Source organism: Lactuca serriola, chromosome 6 (assembly GCF_051521515.1).
Source record: "Lactuca serriola cultivar US96UC23 chromosome 6, Lser_US96UC23_V15, whole genome shotgun sequence".
NCBI classification, from domain to species: domain Eukaryota; kingdom Viridiplantae; phylum Streptophyta; class Magnoliopsida; order Asterales; family Asteraceae; genus Lactuca; species Lactuca serriola.
Genome location: NC_136413.1, coordinates 38,589,786 through 38,608,996, shown reverse-complemented (window position 1 = coordinate 38,608,996; position 19,211 = coordinate 38,589,786). Strand labels below are relative to the sequence as shown.

Genomic DNA, 19,211 nt, shown 5'->3' with positions numbered 1-19,211 from the left:
AGAAAGAGAGACGGAGAAAGAGAAAAAAAGAGAGAAATAGGGTAGAGAGAAAGAAAGAAGGAGAAGAATGTAGATCATATGCTGCTAGATGGAGCAACAAAAACATCGGAACAAGCTGACTCGAAAAAAAAAGGATTGGAAAGAGGGGCCATCAGAGGAGGAGACATAAGGCTCGGAGGCAAGGGCCATTCAATGAGGAAGAGGTAGTAGACAGTAGAAGAATTCGATGAAGGGGCTCTAGTTTGGTGTAGTCGACGACTGTATTATTATTTAGGAGGAGAAATAAGTAAAGGGAAATATTAAGTTAACGAAGGCACTTCCGATGGCTATTAGAGAAGGTCGTTGAAGATGGATGGCAGCAACTGTATGTTGTGGTCAGTAATAGAGTTTTATGTAACATCAAAAATCAGAAAAGCCAAGAAAGGAAAGAAAACCCTAAGTTAAAGGGGTCAACTCGTCGAGTCCAAGGAGGAACTCGATGAGTCGGAGCGGGATCCGGGGGATCGAGTAAGTGACCAACTCGGCGAGTCGGCTCGTGGACTCGGCGAGTTGGGTCTGAAGAGGAAAACCCTAAATTCGGGACTTTGGGCGCTATTTAAACTCCTTATTCTCTCCATTAGGGTTCCTTAGAGCCTCCCTTACACAGAATACGAACCCTAAGCCCCATTGTTGCACATTCAAGCTTCCAAGCCATTTTTGGGTGATATGAAGGAAGAAGGAGGAGGGAAATCATTGGAGCTTCAAGGTTTGGCCTTAGATCCAGAGTTTGTGGAACCTTTCAGATTTATTGAAGGCACTAAGTCGTTTCCTTCATTTAGATCTATTCTAGTTATGAGTTTTGGGGCTTTTAAGCCATGTTTAGATATCCATTTGAGTTAGAAGCCAGATCTAAAGTTGCTACTTCAGATCTAAGCACATTTTGGCCTTGTGAAGCATAAAGTAACTGCCCTTGAGTTGATTATAGAGCCTCCTTGCCTTAAACCCTAGTTTATGGTGTGTTTAGCCTAGATCTCCTTCTCTACACGTAAAGTTTGCAACTTTACGTGAGGAATAGGCTTGGGAAGAGTAGATCTACAGTTTGGAGTCCAAGCATGACTCAAAAAGCCTCTGCATGTGTGAGGAATTGAATGGACTCGGCGAGTCCTTTGAGTGGACTCGGCGAGTAGCATGAAGTTTAGGAGGAACTCAATGAGTGGGATGAACAACTCGTCAAGTCGGATGAAGATTGCCGTAGAATCGGCGAGTCTGTTCTTGGACTCGGCGAGTCAAGTCGTGAAACCCCGAACCCCTTCGAGTTAAGACTCGGATCAGTGAGTTGAGTGGAGACTCAGTGAGTTGGACAGGATAGGACTCGAAAATCAGTAGACTCGGCGAGTCAGGGGCTGACTCGGCGAGTCGAGTCGCGAATGGAAGGATTCTGAGCCTAGGAACTCGGCGAGTCGGCAGGTAGACTCGGCGAGTAGGGTTGACCTGGAAGGTTGACTTCGACCAGGACTTTGACTTTGACCAGAGTTGACTTAGTTGACTTTCGGAGGACAGTTAGACTAAGTGTTGCATTGTTATTGGTAGTTCGGGGAGCTAGTGGAGCAGGAGTTCAGAGAGTTGCCGGGCAGCAGCTAGAGGGGGTTATCAACAAGTTCAACAAGTGCAGGTGAGTTTCCCTTTGTGTGAATGGGTCTACGGCCACAATGCCGACCCATGTAGTTATGAGTAAGAAGACCCGGGGGTTAGCCCTAGGCACAGTATGCTAGTATGATATTCAGGACGAGGTCCAGTGTAGTGGGCGGGTGCCCAAGGAATGGTTCGTATGATAGTTGTACTTGTTGTCTGTGTAATACATGTATGTGCCTGGTAGGAGGGTGAGTGTGGGCGAGGTCCCGTATCTCACCAGCAGCAGAGTATGGACGGTGTTCCATGTCTCATTAGCAGCAGAGTAGGGGCGAGGCCCAGGTTAAGGAAAAGAGTGAGTGTGGGTCGGGCCCGTATCTCACTATCAGTAGGAGCGTGGACGGGGTTCCATGACTCATCAGTTGCAGGACATGGGCGAGGCCCAAGATAGGCGAGGCCTTGAGTACATGATTCGGTATTATATGTTTAGTTTATGTGTTGTGATATGTTATGTGTTAGTATACGTTGGCGGGCGAGGCCTAGTAACAGGCGAGGCCTAAACGAAACAGATCTGTATCCGAGCGGGGCTCGAAGCCAGGCGAGGCCTGGAGCGGCAGGGCCGTTGTAGAGGGCGAGGCCCAGAATAGCGGGCGTGGCTCAGTATGTGCAGTATGTGGTTATGCATGGTATGTGGTAGGCTGGGGAACTCACTAAGCTTCGTGCTTACAGTTTTCAGTTTTGGTTTCAGGTACTTCCGGTAGCGGAGGGAAGAGCTCGGGGTGATCGCATGGCACACACCATAGATTAGACAGCCTGGAATGTTTACTCTGATAACGAATATATGTTTTGGAAATTAATTCTCTGATTATGTTATGGATTGATAATTATGTTTTAAGTAATGATTTTATAAAAGAAATTTGTAGGTATGAATTTTGGGGCGTTACAAGTTGGTATCAGAGCCTTGGTTTGAGGGATTCGGACATACCCTCAGGCGTGTCTGAACTCAAATTGAGGAATTGGTATAGAAGTTTTCAAAATGAAAAGACAGTTTTGTAAAAAGAGAGTTTTGAGAAAGAAAACAGTTTTAGAAAAGCAAAGAGAATCCCGAAAGAAAAAAATTTTGAAAAGAGGAAAGGGGTGTGGTGCATGCAATCAGCCGAGCTCAAGTAAGTACCCCAAAATACCCATACAGTTTATGTTATGATTATCAGTTAATAGTACAACATGCTAGATTAGGACTAAGGATCTAGGGAGGATGCCTTATGTGCCTGTTGTATGTGCTTTTGAGCTGCATGATAGTGCTGGTTAGACAGTAGTAGGATTGCATGTTTAGGTTATGCCTGAGTTTATGAGCTTTTGTTGCATGCTAGTACAGATTCTTGCTATGCGAATATGATTGCTTGAGTATGTTATGGTTAGATTTTCCCTTGTCTGAATGCTGCTTGCTTTGTGCATTGTGGGATTCTGAGTGATGGGAGTTAGCCATTAGGTGAATACGTCACGTCATATGTAATCAGGGTTGAATAATATTAGAGTACTAGATTTGGCCCTATTGCGCAACTGTTGTCTGAGTCCAACCGTTGTAGGGACGAGTCTTTTACTCGAAGGATTATCTGAGCCTCGTCACATGTGATGGTATTCAGGTGATGGCTAATTGGCATCACAAGGAGGCCTTCAGCGGCCGAGGATTGGTTTGAGTTAAGTCAGAGGGTTCCCTAGGGCAAGCCTAGGATGAGATAGTGCTGGGAGCAGTAGTAGTAGAAAAGGGACCTGGTGGAGTCAAAGCAATTCTTGAGGAAAGTACAAATAGATGTGGAAGGTAGTATGGGCCCGTACTACTGAAAGCAGAGGATCCGTACTCGATTCGAGAAAGGATGAGATGAGACCGGGGAACTTGTAGTGTGTGTGTATGATCCCTCAGTAGTGATGAGTATTCTGATGGTATTACGATATGTTTTCAGCATGGTGACATTGCGAGAGAGACCAGTGGGCGGACCAGGCGCCGGAGAGGGATCAGGCTCGGGTTCAGGAGCCGAGCAGCCCGAGGAGTAGATGAGGCAGTTGATATCAGCTGAGGTTACGCGCAACATACTAGACCAGACTCCTGTGATCTTTGGCACGATCAAGGAGGGTATACTGGAGATTTTGGATGGGAGGCTGGGAGCCTTCCGTACAGAGATGATGGCTTTGATGGAAGCTCGTACTTTGACATTCCGAGAGTTCAGGGCTTGTGGGGCACCAGATTATCATGGGGCTAAGGACCCCATTGCTAGCAGCAGGTGGTTGGCCGATGTCGCCAACGCATTTCGTACGAGCCGGTGTCCCGGGGGGACAAGGTCAGACTCTCCTCCTGTCTTCAGAAGGATAGAGCGAGGGATTGGTGGGAGGAGATTGGTCATGCTTTAGGGGATGATGCCGCGTGTAACACCAGTGTTTCCGGGCTTGCCATTTTTAGCAATGTAATAGTCTAGGTTAACCTTTGTAACCCGTTTTGAAATAATAAGAGTGTATTATTTGAGTATTATGTGTTTTGTGCTTAATTGCTTAATTATGTGGTTTGATTAATTAAGAATAAAAATAAGCGTCAAAATTTAAGTGTAAAATAAAGTTGATATCATTGGATAATGTTGTAGTGGTTGAAACGAGGTTTCCGAATATATATAGAACGCCCAAATCTGACTTCGTATGAGGAAGTTATGATTGATTGAAGTTTCGACTTAGCGATGTGCAGCCCGAAATACTCGGTTTGAGATCGAGCGGTTTTTAGTCGAATCGATCTAAATGAGAATCGAAGATCTCGTTGTTGGTATCGAAACGATGAAAAGTTAGGCGAGAACGGACGTCAAACGAAGAAGTTATGAATTTATAACGAAGCTTTTCTGTCCCGGCCTATTAAAAATAAATAATAAAAATAAATTTAAAATTTGCCGACGGAGTCTAAACGAAACTTGTAGAGCGTAGTTTCACCTTCGCGTGGATATAAAGAACGTCGAAAACGGAGTTCGTATGAAGAATATATGAATTTCCGAAGTTTATTAAATAATTTGTATTTAAATTTAATCTTTAATTCGGGTGTATATCCGAAGGAGTCACCGATCTGATCCAAAGTACGCCCAGCGTACCGCGAAGCATGACGTCCCTCGCACTCGAGTTCTTCGGATGACAAACGCCAAGATGATTTCGGACCAGTACGCCCCACATAAGGCCGTACGCCCCGCATACTCCGAGGCTCCAGTCTCCTATAAATAGGATGCGAGGGCAGCCGACTCATTTGCTCTTTTTCTCTCTTCTCTCTCCCGTTTTGCATCGATTTGCGTGCCAGAAGTACCCCGAAGCCCCGGTAATATTCCCGAGTCCCGAAGCAAGTCCCGAGATCTCGAAGATCCCGAGAAGTGCGATTCCCGAGCCGAAGCTCTGGCCGCGAGAAGTTCAATTTTTGTGAAGATCTTCCAGATCTGCTGAGAATTACTACTTTTGCAAGTCGTAGTGCTGTCCGATCATCTTCTGATCAAGTGAGTGTATACTACCCTTCATAAACACGATAATAATATAAGTATGGTTTGAGTGTATTAAGTATATTGTTGTTTATATGTGTGAATGTGTATTCACATTCTTCTATCTTATAGATCTGATTATTTCTCTATGAAATACGTGTTATGTGTGTGTGCCTCATCTGTTATGTGGAATATGTATTGATTAAAAGCATGCTATACAGGTTTTTAAACTATGTATAAAAATGTATATTTTTACCTACTAATATGTTGGGTAGAACATGGGTAGATAGTTGGTGTGTAATAAACAGACGAGAGGCCTCATTGTTGTTTTGATTAAGTCATCTAGCGGAGTTTAGATGACGACAACAGACTTTTCTAGACAGTCTTGTGGAACATTAGCAGGCTTGCCACCTGTAGGTGTTAATGAACCTGGGTGTTCATTTGCTGTACTCCATCCCCTCATGGTTGCCTTATTTGACTTATATTGCTGAGGAACCCCCGAAGCATGTGTTGTCGCCCCGATGAAATATTCTTAGACTAGGTCCCTTATGTCAGTTGTCTTAGGGACATAAAGTGAGAATAACGGGAATGGGTAATTGGGTTATTGTTGGTTGGTGGAATTAAATATAATTATTTATTGTGGGTTGAAAACCCTATATGCTCACCAGGCTCCCAAGCCTGACCCACTCAGTTTTATTTGTATTACAGGAAGTGGCGCAAGGGCATGAGATGGATGAGCCATCAAGTTGTTTTGTTTACAAGTCTGTATATGTATATATTTGTTGAATGACTTGTAATGTTATCGTTTATGCTTATTGGTCTGTATCGGAACATGACACCTCGAGTTTTGATTATATAATGAAAATACATTTCTTTTATGAAATGCTTTGGTAAACATTGTTTTATCACGTTTTGTTTTTGGGAACAAATTCCGCAACTCTTTCAAATCAAAAGGATTTACTCTGAAATTATTTTAAAAGCATAAATGAAAATCGGTCTTTTCTGGCTGAGATTTTGGGGATGTCACACTACGTTGGACGCGATGACATGGAGCGATTTCTCGGCCAGGTTCAGGGCTGAGTTTTCACCGATTATTGAGGTGCAACAGTTGGCACGGGAGTTTCAGGATTTGACACAGACCACTGAGACTGTGGCGGAGATCACCGCTAAGTTCAGGGAGATGGCTGTTCTTGTACCGTAGTATGTCGTGGATGAGGAGATGAAGAAGGCCCAATATCACGAGATGTTGAGGGATGACATCAGGCAGTTTGTGAGCAGGTCCAACTGCAAAACGTTGGAGGATATGATTGCTCGGGCTAGAGAGAGGGAAATTGATTTGGAGCAGATCCGGAAGAGGAAGCCGGATGAGATTCAGGTAGCCATAGGTTCGGGCAAAAGGCCCAAGGGATCGGATTCGAGATCGAGGGATTATCAGGACCGCAGCCGATGCAGAAAGTATGGCAGGGTGCATAGGGGCGTGTGCAGGAGTGGTAGCGGTGGTGAGTCTGGCTTCTTCAGGTGCGGTCAGACTGGTCATTTTAGCAGGGATTGTACTGTTACCACCACATATGGATCAGACTTGATATGTTTTCACTGCAATCAGCGGGGCCACAAGAAGGCCGAGTGCGCCAGTTTGCTTCCGGCAGGACGAGTGATGGTACCCGCCCCTGCAACTTTGAGGATCACCGACGACCGTCAGGGCCGTGCAGAGGCGCCTGCGGTAGGAGGCATGGCTTTTCAGATGACTACCTTGGAGACGCGAGCATCGTCGGATGTTGCAGGTATGCGAATTCCGTTTTCAGTTTTATTTGTGCATGATTATATTGTTATGGTTCTGCATCATTATTGGTATGAGTATTGTATTATAGTGTGGCTTGCTTGTGAGTATGATATATGCCATCTGCATACCTTGGATCTTAGATTGATGCGTAGACGTAATTCCCCAATAGAGCAGGTTACTTAGGGTGCAGTAACTGTAGCATATCTGTGTGGGGCTCGGAGGTGTCCCGCTAGTTTCAGGAAGGTGCTGTTAAGTGCTAGATCGGTTAGATCCCTGGCAGTGGTAAGGTAGGGTGTGCAGCAGATTGATTATCAGAATGGTGGTAAGAATTGGAAATTCTTGCCAAGCTTTGAGCAAAGCGGTATAAGCAAGATCAGAGTGGGGGAGAACCCTCCGAGTATGCAAGGATAAGAGCAAGCCAATTCAGAATGAGTACGTGACCACTGAGAAGAAAAGAAAGTAGTACATCGATGGATGGATGGAGGAGTTCAGGGTTGGGAGTTTGAGGAACTTCCCAACAGTTAGTTTATGGCGTCGAGATGGTTAGTAGCTGGCTGGAATTCGGGTTGGAGGACCGCTTGTAGGACTCTAGTGAGTTGGAATGAGGATCTTGATAACGGTTAGCAGAAGATGCTTCCGTGTTAGTAGTTAGTGGTAGAGACAACATGCAGAGCATGGTAGAGCGGCGGGAGAGCTGCAGTAACATCCAGCAGCAACGAGTTAGTATGGAAAGTGTTGTAAGACTACGGGTAAGCCGTAGCATTCACTAGCAGCAGGTTAGTATGGAGGTGTTGTAAGACTACGGGGATAGCCGTAGCATTCACTAGCGGTCAGTTAGCAAGAGAGGCGATGTAAGACTACGGGCAAGCCGTAGCTTTCCCTAGCAGCTTAGTTAGCAGAGATCGGGCGGAGGCCCGTATCTTCTAGTTAGCAGGAGTTGGGCGAGGCCCTTACCTCCTAGTGATCAAGGTAGAGATCAGGAATGGGTAGTTGATGAGAATAGTGGAGAGTTGGCCTGTATTGCCCTAGAGAGGTGAGACCTTGGGAGAGGCCGCTCCAGGATGTAGTTGGGAGAGACCCGTGGGCGAGGCCTGTATGAGAGTAGTAGTATAGGTGAGACCTGAGAGCAGGGTTGCTCATTAGTATGGTTGGGTGAGACCCGTGGGCGGGGCCCATACGAGAGTGGTTAGACAAGTGGGACTAGAAAGATAGAGGCGGGTGAGACCCGTGGGCGAGGCCCATGAGTTTATGGTAGCACAGGTGGGACCTGGTAAGGACCTTAGGGTCAAGTTGGGGGATCGAGGATCCCATGACTTATAGATCCTGAGTGGCAGAGTAGAAGGGGCAGTATTAGATAGCCTTAGTTTCTTCAGAAGTCGCTGGGAGCGACTAGGAGTGGTGTTGGGACTAGCGACCGGTGGGAGCCGGTAACCCAGATACTGATAGACCAGGAGGGACCAGGGTGGTCTCGGTTCATCCGGAAGGCGGATAAGGGACAACAGAGATTTTCAGTTAGTGGCAGTGGAGTTAAGAAGTGTCCAATGGCTACTGGCGGTAATGACCCGTACTGGAAGTAGCGGGGGTGATGGAGTGGGTGAAGGATAGGACCTTCACAGTGTCAGAGGAGGTAGTTGGTTATGGAACGTTGCCTTGGAAAGGCCAGAAATTGCACAAGGAAAGAAAGGGGTGAACCCCCCCAGGGTGTTCAGCATAAGTACTCGGGGAGTACCAGAAGGTTGTCAGTTAAGTAAGTTGTGTTTCCAGGATGACCAGGGTTATGGTGAACCCGAGGATACTATTCGAAAGGATTTAGGGTCGTCAGGATGACCGGGCAAAAGGCCAACAAAGGTAGGCAGCTGATGTTGGATTAATAAGTAGAGTATAGAAAGCAGACTGCATGGCGTTTGGCCGTAGAGAAACTTCGAGGACGAAGTTTAGTTTAAGTGGGGGAGAGTTGTAACACCCAAAATCAGAAAGGCCAAGAAAGGAAAGAAAACCCTAAGTTAAAGGGGTAGACTCGTCGACTCCAAGGAGGAACTCGACGAGTCGAAGCGGGATCCGGGGGATCGAGTAAGTGACCAACTCGGCGAGTCGGCTCGTGGACTCGGCGAGTTGGGTCTGAAGAGGAAAACCCTAAATTCGGGACTTTGGGCGCTATTTAAACCCCTTATTCTCTCCATTAGGGTTCCTTAGAGCCTCCCTTACACAGAATACGAACCCTAATCCCCATTGTTGCACATTCAAGCTTCCAAGCCATTTTTGGGTGATTTGAAGGAAGGAGGAGGGAAATCATTGGAGCTTCAAGGTTTGGCCTTAGATCCAGAGTTTGTGGAATCTTTCAGAGTTATTGAAGGTACTAAGTCGTTTCCTTCATTTAGATCTATTCTAGTTATGAGTTTTGGGGCTTTTAAGCCATGTTTAGATATCCATTTGAGTTAGAAGCCAGATCTGAAGTTGCTACTTCAGATCTAAGCACATTTTGTCCTTGTGAAGCATAAAGTAACTGCCATTGAGTTGATTATAGAGCCTCCTTGCCTTAAACCCTAGTTTATGGTGTGTTTAGCCTAGATATCCTTCTCTACACATAAAGTTTGCAACTTTACGTGAGGAATAGGCTTGGGAAGAGTAGATCTACAGTTTGGAGTCCAAGCATGACTCAAAAAGCCTCTGCATGTGTGAGGAACTGAATGGACTCGACGAGTCCTTTGAGTGGACTCGGCGAGTAGCATGAAGTTTAGGAGGAACTCGACGAGTGGGATGAACAACTCGTCAAGTCGGATGAAGATTGCCGTAGACTCGGCGAGTCAAGTCGTGAAACCCCGAACCCCTTCGAGTTAAGACTTGGATCAGTGAGTTGAGTGGAGACTCAGTGAGTTGGACAGGATAGGGCTCGAAAATCAGTAGACTCGGCAAGTTGAGTCGTGAATGGAAGGATTCTGAGCCTAGGAACTCAGCGAGTCAGCATGCAGACTCGACGAGTAGGGTTGACCTGGAAGGTTGACTTCGACCAGGACTTTGACTTTGACCAGAGTTGACTTAGTTGACTTTCGGAGGACAGTTAGACTAAGTGTTGCATTGTTATTGGTAGCTCGGGGAGCTAGTGGAGCAGGAGTTCAGAGAGTTGCCGGGCAGCAACTAGAGGGGGTTATCAGCAAGTTCAGCAAGTGCACATGAGTTTCCCTTTGTGTGAATGGGTCTACGGCCACAATGCCGGCCCATGTAGTTATGAGTAGGAAGACCCGGGGGTTAGCCCTAGGCACAGTATGCTAGTATGATATTCAAGACGAGGTCCAGTGTAGTGGGCGGGTGCCCAAGGAATGGTTCGTATGATAGTTATACTTGTTGTCTGTGTAATACATGTATGTGCCTGGTAGGAGGGTGAGTGTGGGCGAGGTCCCGTATCTCACCAGAAGCAGAGTATGGGCGGTGTTCCATGTCTCATTAGCAGCAGAGTAGGGGCGAGGCCCAGGTTAAGGAAAAGAGTGAGTGTGGGTCAGGCCCGTATCTCACTATCAGTAGGAGTGTGGACGGGGTTCCATGACTCATCAGTTGCAGGACATGGGCGAGGCCTTGAGTACAGGATTTGATATTATATGTTTAGTTTATGTGTTGTGATATGTTATGTGTTAGTATATATTGGCGGGCGAGGCCCAATAACAGACGAGGCCTAAACGAAACAGATCTGTATCCGAACGGGGCTCGAAGCCAGACGAGGTCTGAAGCGGCGGGGCCGTTGTAGCGGGCGAGGCCCAAAATAGCGGGCGTGGCCCAGTATGTGCTGTATGTGGTTATGCATGGTATGTGGTAGGCTGGGGAACTCACTAAGCTTCGTGTTTACGGTTTTCAGTTTTGGTTTCATGTACTTCTGGTAGAGGAGGGAAGAGCTCGGGGTGATCACATGACACACACTATAGATTAGACAGTCTGGGATGTTTACTCTGATAAGAAACATATGTTTTGGAAATTAATTCTCTGATTATGTTATGGATTGATAATTATGTTTTAAGTAATGATTTTAAAAAAGAAATTTTTGGGTATGAATTTTGGGGCGTTACATTTTAACATAAAATTCTAATACCGTATAAGATAATCAACCTCTTATTTAAAATGGGGATTCAACCTCATATAAATAGGTATATAATATCGATTATTATGCCAAACCTAAACCTTAATTGGTATTAGTCCAACACTAATCACTCATACATTCCTTGATCATTCTATTTCATGTTAACAATTTAATTGATTTTGTCGAACCATAGCAGGATTGCAAAATAATATTAATAGATTTGGAGTTGAATGGGGATAAAAAACAACTTTTTATTTTTTATAAAATATATTACTTTGAATTTTATCTTTTATAGAGTTTAATATATTATATAAAAAATAAAACATTAATATTAATACCTTAATATATTAAACTCTATTTGGTCGACAATACATTTCACGTTGTTTGATGCTTTAATATATTAAATATTAGTTGTCAGACCCATGTATTAAATGAGTTAATTTAAAAAAAAAGTTACATATAAATGTCAAAATATTTGAGAACTTTGAATTTATAAGAAAATAAAAAAATAATGAATTAATATATATATTAAAGATATGAAGCTTAGGAATAGTAAACTTGACATTTTTTTGGCAGAAATGGTCCCTGCATTTTGCTCATCATTCTTTACCTATTTTGACATTTTTGGTGCTTGCAATCAATATTTTTACACTTTTTAGGAACCTTTTAAGATTTAAAGTTTGGCCAAAAAACTTTAACGGTTTGACAACTTTGATCCATTTTCTAAAAATTTGCTAATTCCTACCCCTTTAATTCTTTAACCGTTTTGAAACTTCTGATCCTTTGCAGACAAAACTTTTACATATTTTCATAAAAACATGAAAAAAACGGTCCGGGGCAAACTCCGGGCTTTTCATCCTTGCACTTTCTATGTCTGTTATATTTATTCGGGGTAAACTCCGGGCTTTTCATCCTTTCACTTTCTACGTCTTTCATATTTATCGATTCGGAAACAATATTGAAAGCTTCTGGTCCCCACGTAGCGGGGTAACCTTTCTAGTTATAACAATGGAAATGTTTTTTATTTTTTAAATTTAAATAAATAATTTAAATAAATGAAATAAACTAACAATTTTTAATTTTGGGAATTTTGAAATTAAAAGTTAAGTTTATTAATAAAATTAATATCCATTTATTACCACATTTATTGTAATTATTATATTAAAATATTATGTGAAGTTCAATAAAATAGAAAAACTCATAAAATGACATATAGAAAAAAATAATTCAAAATAACCACAAAATAACATTTGACAATTGAATGAGAGTGCGATAAGTGGCAAAAAAAAACCTTCATTTAATAGAGAGGATGAGATGAGATAGATTTGCTTTGCTTTGCTGGGACTTACGGATATCATGAGAAAAATCCTAATAAGTAGAGAAGCCTAATTGGGAGATGCTAAGAGACTTGCTACATGCTCGCGAACTAGGAGGGATACCGCCCTTTAACGCTCGCTACAGGTGTAACATCCCAAAAAGGTGAGCCAAAATTTTCATTTTTAAAAACATGTACTTAGCAAAACTTTAGAAATAAAACGGTCAACAATCATATCATTTCACAAAATATGTTGCATGTCTGGAAAACATTTTTATAAAACATAAAAGTGTCAGAGTACAAGTTCCCAGGTGACAGCATAAAGCGGAATATAGAGCATGTGTGTGATGTACCGTTACCGCGCCAACTCCTTCCCCTTCGAAGAAGAGGTACCTGAAACCAAATCTGAAAACTGTAAGCACGAAGCTTAGTGAGCTCCCCCATAATACCTCATAACATACAAACATACAAACATACAAACATACAATGAACAACTAGGAGATACGGGCCTCGCCCACACTCATGAAGATACGGGCCTCGCCCACACTCTGCTAGCCGGGAGATACGGGCCTCTCCCACACTCCACTATCTAGGAGATACGGGCCTCGCCCACACTCCATTCTCAGGGAGATACGGGCCTCGCCCACACTCTGCTGCTAACCCATAATATACAAGTATCATATAGACAACAAGTATAGACAGCTCTATCGTACTGGCATATATCATAATAAACTCAACTAAGAGATACGGTCTCGGCCCACACTCTAATACTAACATCTCGTCTATACGGGCCGGCCTTGGTGCCTTAGACCCGTTACTACTGGAAGGAAACTCACCTCAATGTAACTGCTGATCTGCGTGGGAGCTGACTGTCTGCTGCTGTTGCCGCTCCGGAAATCCTCCGGCTATATATCCCACAAAACCCTTAGTAAAATACTACTAACCGACCTTAGGGTAAAATGACCATTTACCCTTAACAAATCACGAGCCAGGTCAAAGTCAACTGTCAGTTGGCCCGACTCACCGAGTCCCTATCTCCTGTCTGACCCTAAACCGGTCTCTACTCGTCGAGTTAAGGATTGACTCGACGAGTTCTCCTTCTAAACTAAAGGCCAATAGTCCTTCATCCTACTCGCCGAGTTGTATGAACAACTCGCCGAGTTTGTCTTCATCCGAAGAACATCCTAAGGTGCGACTCGCCGAGTTGTATGAACAACTCGCCGAGTTGTTCTTGAGGCAAGAAGATTGCCTTGAACGCGCCGAGTCATGGCACTGACTTGCCGAGTTGCTTCACAAGTGAGTCTAGCTTCCGACTCGCTGAGTCCTATCCCACGACTTACCACTCCACCCCGCAAGCACGAAAAGGAGGAACTCGGGGACTCGCGACTCGACTCGCCGAGTCGGCCACATGCAAAAACTATACACGCGATTCTGCTTGGATCCAACTCATGCCATTCATAGATCTGGGTTTCTAGGGCATGAATAACACGTAAAGTTTCCAACTTTACGTGTAAATAATCACCAATAAAGGTTTTAGGGCTCAAAGTGCACCAAAAGGGGTAGATGTAGGACTTCCATGCAATATGACACCATAAAGGCATTAGATCCAAGCTCCAGGGACTAAATAGTGCCTAGATCTAAAGGCTAACAACTTAATATGACCCACAATGCGCAAACAAGCTTGGGGAATAGCCCAAGAAGGACTTTCATGAAGCTAATAGAGACTACAAGCTTGAAAACAGAGGGGAAACGAGCTATACCTCAAGGAAAACGTTGAGATGCCACAAAGATGCTTGGCCTCCTTCTCCTCTTCTTGATCTACACTTCTTCCTCCTCAAAAACTTCAAGAACACACACAAAAACACTTTAATCTCACAAGGAATAAGGGCAAAACGATGTTGGGAGCTCTGAGGGTGAATGGGGGTGAGCTTGGGGGCGGAAATGAAGGTTTAAATAGGGTGCAAACCCTTGAAATTTAGGGTTTCATCAGACAACTGTGACTCGCCGAGTCCAGAATATGGACTCACCGAGTCGCCAACTTAAACATGTTCCGGATCCCTTCCCTACTCGGCGAGTCGGACCTGCAACTCGCCGAGTCCAAGGCTAAAAATGAAGAACACTAAGATAAATTTTACGTACTAGGAACCAGGTGCTACAACAGGGCTCGCTATAATTTGATCGCCAAGCTGTTAACGAGATGAGAGATAATGACAAGCTTGTATATGATTGGTTGCCATGTATAGATGAAGCTGGGATTGGTTACTTAATTTTTTTTCCAAAATAAAAATAACGTTAACATTAGATGTTACCACTCCCTACCTATTTACTACTATTCTTTTTATCCTATATGGCTCAAAAAAAAATCCTATAGGCCAAGATGTTTAACCTAAAAAATTTGTATAACATAAAGTTAAACAAGGCTGCACATTGTGCATGAAATCAAGTAATAAGACTCGAGGGAGTGGCTGCGGTTTCATACCATGGTTTTGCCATATGCACCAAGAACACGGCCTCCTGGATGCGGTCAAGGGCGGTTTAGACCGCATAGTGGCCAGAAACAGCCGCGATTTTTGATTGGTGGGTGTGCCTTTTGACCGTCAACGGTCCTTTTGTTTAGAAATTAATTAATTAATATTATTTTTTATAAGATTGTTTTAATTTATCCTATATATAATTGCTTTTTTTTTTACAAAATCCTCACTCAAATTACTTATCATTTTAACATCTTTTCTTCAATTTTTTTCAAAATGTCTTCTTCCAAAAGGCATACCAACGAAAAAACACCCGCTAGAAACACCACAACCCTAATACCTTCATATGATCAACCGTTTTTTCGTCTCTGTATTACCACTATGCCGGTATGCTTCTGTATTTTCCATAACGACCATAATAACCACTATCACAAACACAACCACTATCACAAACACTACTACAACTTGACTTAAATTTTAATCAATTTGTTTTTTTGTCTCAACCTGAGTTTGTTAAACAAATTAACACAAGATCAATCACATACGGTCGTTTCTGATTCCGAATCGGAATTCATTGAAGAAACTCAACCCACTCGAGCAACAACTAAAAGAAAAAGAAAGGCACAGGCTAAAGGTTGGGAACCCCTAGAAGTGTAGTGTTGGCACAATCATGGATCGATATTTCAAACAATCATGGATCAATATTTCAGAAGATGCGACAACTGGAAAAGACCAAAAACATGACTGTTTTTGGATTCAAGTTTTACATAGGTTCCACAAAGGAATGAACTGTGAAGATTATCGTTCAAAACATCAAGTGTACTCGAAATGGGGGAAGATGAACAAGGAAGTCATGTTGTTTAACGATTTGTATACCAACATGAAACGTTAATGGAAGTAGAGAAAACGATGATGCACTGAAAGTGTATCAACAAGAAAACGTGAAGGCTTTCAAGTTTCTTGAAGTTTGGAATTTTGTGAAAGATAACAAGAAACGGCAAAACAACAAAACATCAGACAAGCATATCGACAGTGCTTCAAAACGCAACAGAACATTTGAGTCCAACTACACTACATCAGATGCTCGTGTTCAATTCAATCTGAACGAAGATGAATCCGTTCCAGTTTCACCACCTTCTCGACCAATGGGAAAAGACAAAGCAAAAAGAAAAGACAAAGCAAAAAGAAAAGACAAAGACAAAGCGTCAGATTCAGATGAGTTGAAAGAAATGGGGGCTGATATGAAGAGTATAAAAGATAGAATAGACAAGATTTTGCAAATTGCTTCTGAAAGAATGTTTCGGAAACAAATGAGAATACTAGTGGTGGACATGTCGAATATGATCAGGGACGAGCTTCAAGTTATTTTGGCGATGAAAGGGGAAGTGAAAAAACGTTACGCTAATCGTGACTAATTTCTAGGTTTTTTTTTTATTATTTTTTATTTTTTTTTATCTATTTATTTATGTTGTAGGTTTTATGTTTCTAATTTATTTTTCTAAATTTTTAGTTTTTTTAAAGTTATGAAATTTATGGTATTTTTATTTTTAATAAATGAAATATTATCTTTAAAAAAACTAAAAATTTTACACATTAAAAAAATTAAAAAAATAAATAAACACACTCTCTGCCAACAAACTAACTATTAGGCTTGAGGAAGTGGACTTGCCACCCCTCTCGCCAAACAAGATGCTAAGATATCAAACACCACTCCTTTGGATTTGCCAAGCGAGGTGTTAAGAAGTTTGTGCCAAGCAAACAGGGAGAGGATACAAGAGAGAAGCTGTAATGGTTTATTATGATTGGTTCATAGCTATTGTTATTTTTATCTCTTTTTTTTTCTTCAAAATAAACCTTATTAATTTAACATACTACCACTCCTTACAAAATACAAAATGCTAACAATTAGTTGCTAAGAAAGAAAAATGATGTAGCACTTAAAATAATAATGTGACAAGATACGAAAAATGTTACCAATCCTCTTGACCTTACGTAAAAAACACATATAACTATGTGACAATATGGTAAAATAAAAGAGAGTGGTAGCCGCTACCTCCTCCCTAAGTTGCATGCTTTTAAAAAATTGAAGGACAATCTTGTTGTTTTGAAAGCAATCCATTTAAGGACACTGACGGTATAAATAATAATAATTGTCACAATCAAAATTAACTACTATTGTCAAAGTCAATCGAAGTGGGCTGGCCTGTTTTGCATTTCTTTTATGTCCGTATGTCACCCAAATGAATAATACAATAAGATGTTGTAAAGTATGCAGCAAGTACATATACCTTGTTTAAAAATTGCCCTTTTCAGCAATGGAAAAGGTCCAGATCCCTGAAAAAAAAAGTCAAATCACATCAACACCAAAAACCTAAGTTAATTAAAAGACATCAGTTAAAACACCTTATTCACAAAGAAGATCATACTCCGGCCATACACTGAATGGCGTCCAATGTTCATTTTATTATGATACCTTTAATGTGCCCAGGTCACCTCATTCCAATGATGAACATGGCAAAACTCATAGCGAAACACTCTGCCACCGTCACCATCGTCATCACACCTCGCAACACCGCCAGGTTCGGGGGATTCCTCCACCGTGCCGTGGCGTCCGGCCTCTCCATCCGAATCCTCCAACTCCAATTCCCAACCACAGGATACGGATTACCAGAAGGATGTGAAAACTTAGACGATCTACCCACACTCAAGTTGACCAAGAACTTCTTCGATGCAAGTGCAAAGCTTCAAGAACCACTTGAAGAGGTGTTTGGAGAGCTTAACCCGAGGCCAAGTTGTATCATTTCCGACAAGACTTTATCATGGACAGCAGATGTTGCAAGAAAGTTTGAGATTCCATGGGTTATTTTCGATGGAATGAGTTGTTTCACTCGGTTAGCTACACATAATCTATTAGATTCCAAGATTCATGAACAGGTGGGCGATTTCGACCCGTTTTGGTTGCCGGGTTTACCGGATAAGATAACCATGACTAGATCCCAGCTTCCGGGGATGTTTAATCCTGGAAAGGGTGCACATGAAAAGGGCATAAATATTATACGTGAGAAGATTAGAGCAGCCGAATTAGGAGCATACGGGATAGTTATAAACAGTTTTGAAGAGTTGGAAAAAAGATACATCGATGAATATCGAAAAGTGAAGGGAAAAGTTTGGTGTATTGGACCATTTTCACAAGCGAACAAGAATGATATAGATAAAGCTTCAATGGTGAATAACCATGAGTGCATCACCTGGCTCGATTGTCAGAAACCAGGGAGTGTAGTGTACGCGTGTTTAGGGAGCCTAACACGACTCACACCTCCGCAGTTTATAGAACTGGCTCTAGGGTTAGAGAAGTCAAAGTTCCCGTTTATATTAGTGGAGAAAGGAGGAAGTAGAACAGAAGAGATAGAGAAATGGTTGAAGGAAGATGGGTTTGAAGAGAGAGTGAAAGGAAGAGGTGTTTTGATCCATGGGTGGGCCCCACAGGTTCTAATCCTGTCCCACCCTTCGGTTGGAGCCTTCTTGACTCATTGTGGTTGGAATTCGACTATCGAAGGGATTAGTGTGGGTGTACCGATGATCACATGGCCTCAATTTTCTGAGCAGTTTTTTAATGAGAGATTGGTTGTGGAAGTAGTGAGAAGTGGTGTGGGTGTTGGGGCTAAATCAGTGAGGTATTTAGGGGAAGAAGATGCAGCTGGGATACAAGTGAAACGGGAGGACGTGTGTAAAGCTGTGAAGGTGGTGATGGATGAAGGTATTGAAGGAAAAGAGCGAAGAGAAAAGGCTCAATATTTTAGGGAGATGGCTGAAAAAGCATTAGAAGAGGGAGGATCATCTTGGCTAAATTTGAAACTCTTCGATGAAGATATCATGCTACACACGAATAAGGACATGGCAGGCTAAGTTGTAGGAATTGCTAGTGATGAATCAAGATTTCTGTAATGATTTTTATTTTTCATAGCTTATGTTTTTGTTTGAAAAGTGCATGTTCCTCAAACAAGTTTTTCATACCATGAAGGTAATGGAGTTATGTCTATTGGAAAACTATAGAAGTTTTGAAAAAAAATTAGAAGTATATTTATATGTAATCAATATTACAAACGTGCACATGTTGTGTTTAGAAACTAATACACAGGAAATAACAATTTACAATATACACCACAAAGTACTATTGTTTTTGTTTATTTCTAATATCCCCTCAAGCGAAACTTGAAGTCTAGTGACTAATAAGAGTCTCTTGGTTACCTGTTAGAATGATATGACAAATTTAGACGGGTCTTCAAAAAAGCTGGTCAACAGAAGAGATGAAAAGTTTGTAGATGCTAGAAAACCAAAAAAGGGAAGCAATATTCATTAAATCGAGCATGTCGTGTGATATAAACACGAGATGTTGTCGGATCAAGGCAACATTAACCTTTATACTGAAAGCTATAGCCAAGAAAATGCACGGAAGGCTTCTTGGCGAGGGCTTATG

At 42.4% G+C, this 19,211-nt stretch overlaps 1 pseudogene; it reads left to right on the top strand.

Moving 5' to 3' along the window:
- Positions 1-17,014: 17,014 nt before the first annotated feature.
- On the top strand, positions 17,015-18,825 carry LOC145057897 (UDP-glycosyltransferase 73C3 pseudogene; annotated as a pseudogene).
- The last annotated feature ends 386 nt before the right edge of the window (positions 18,826-19,211 follow it).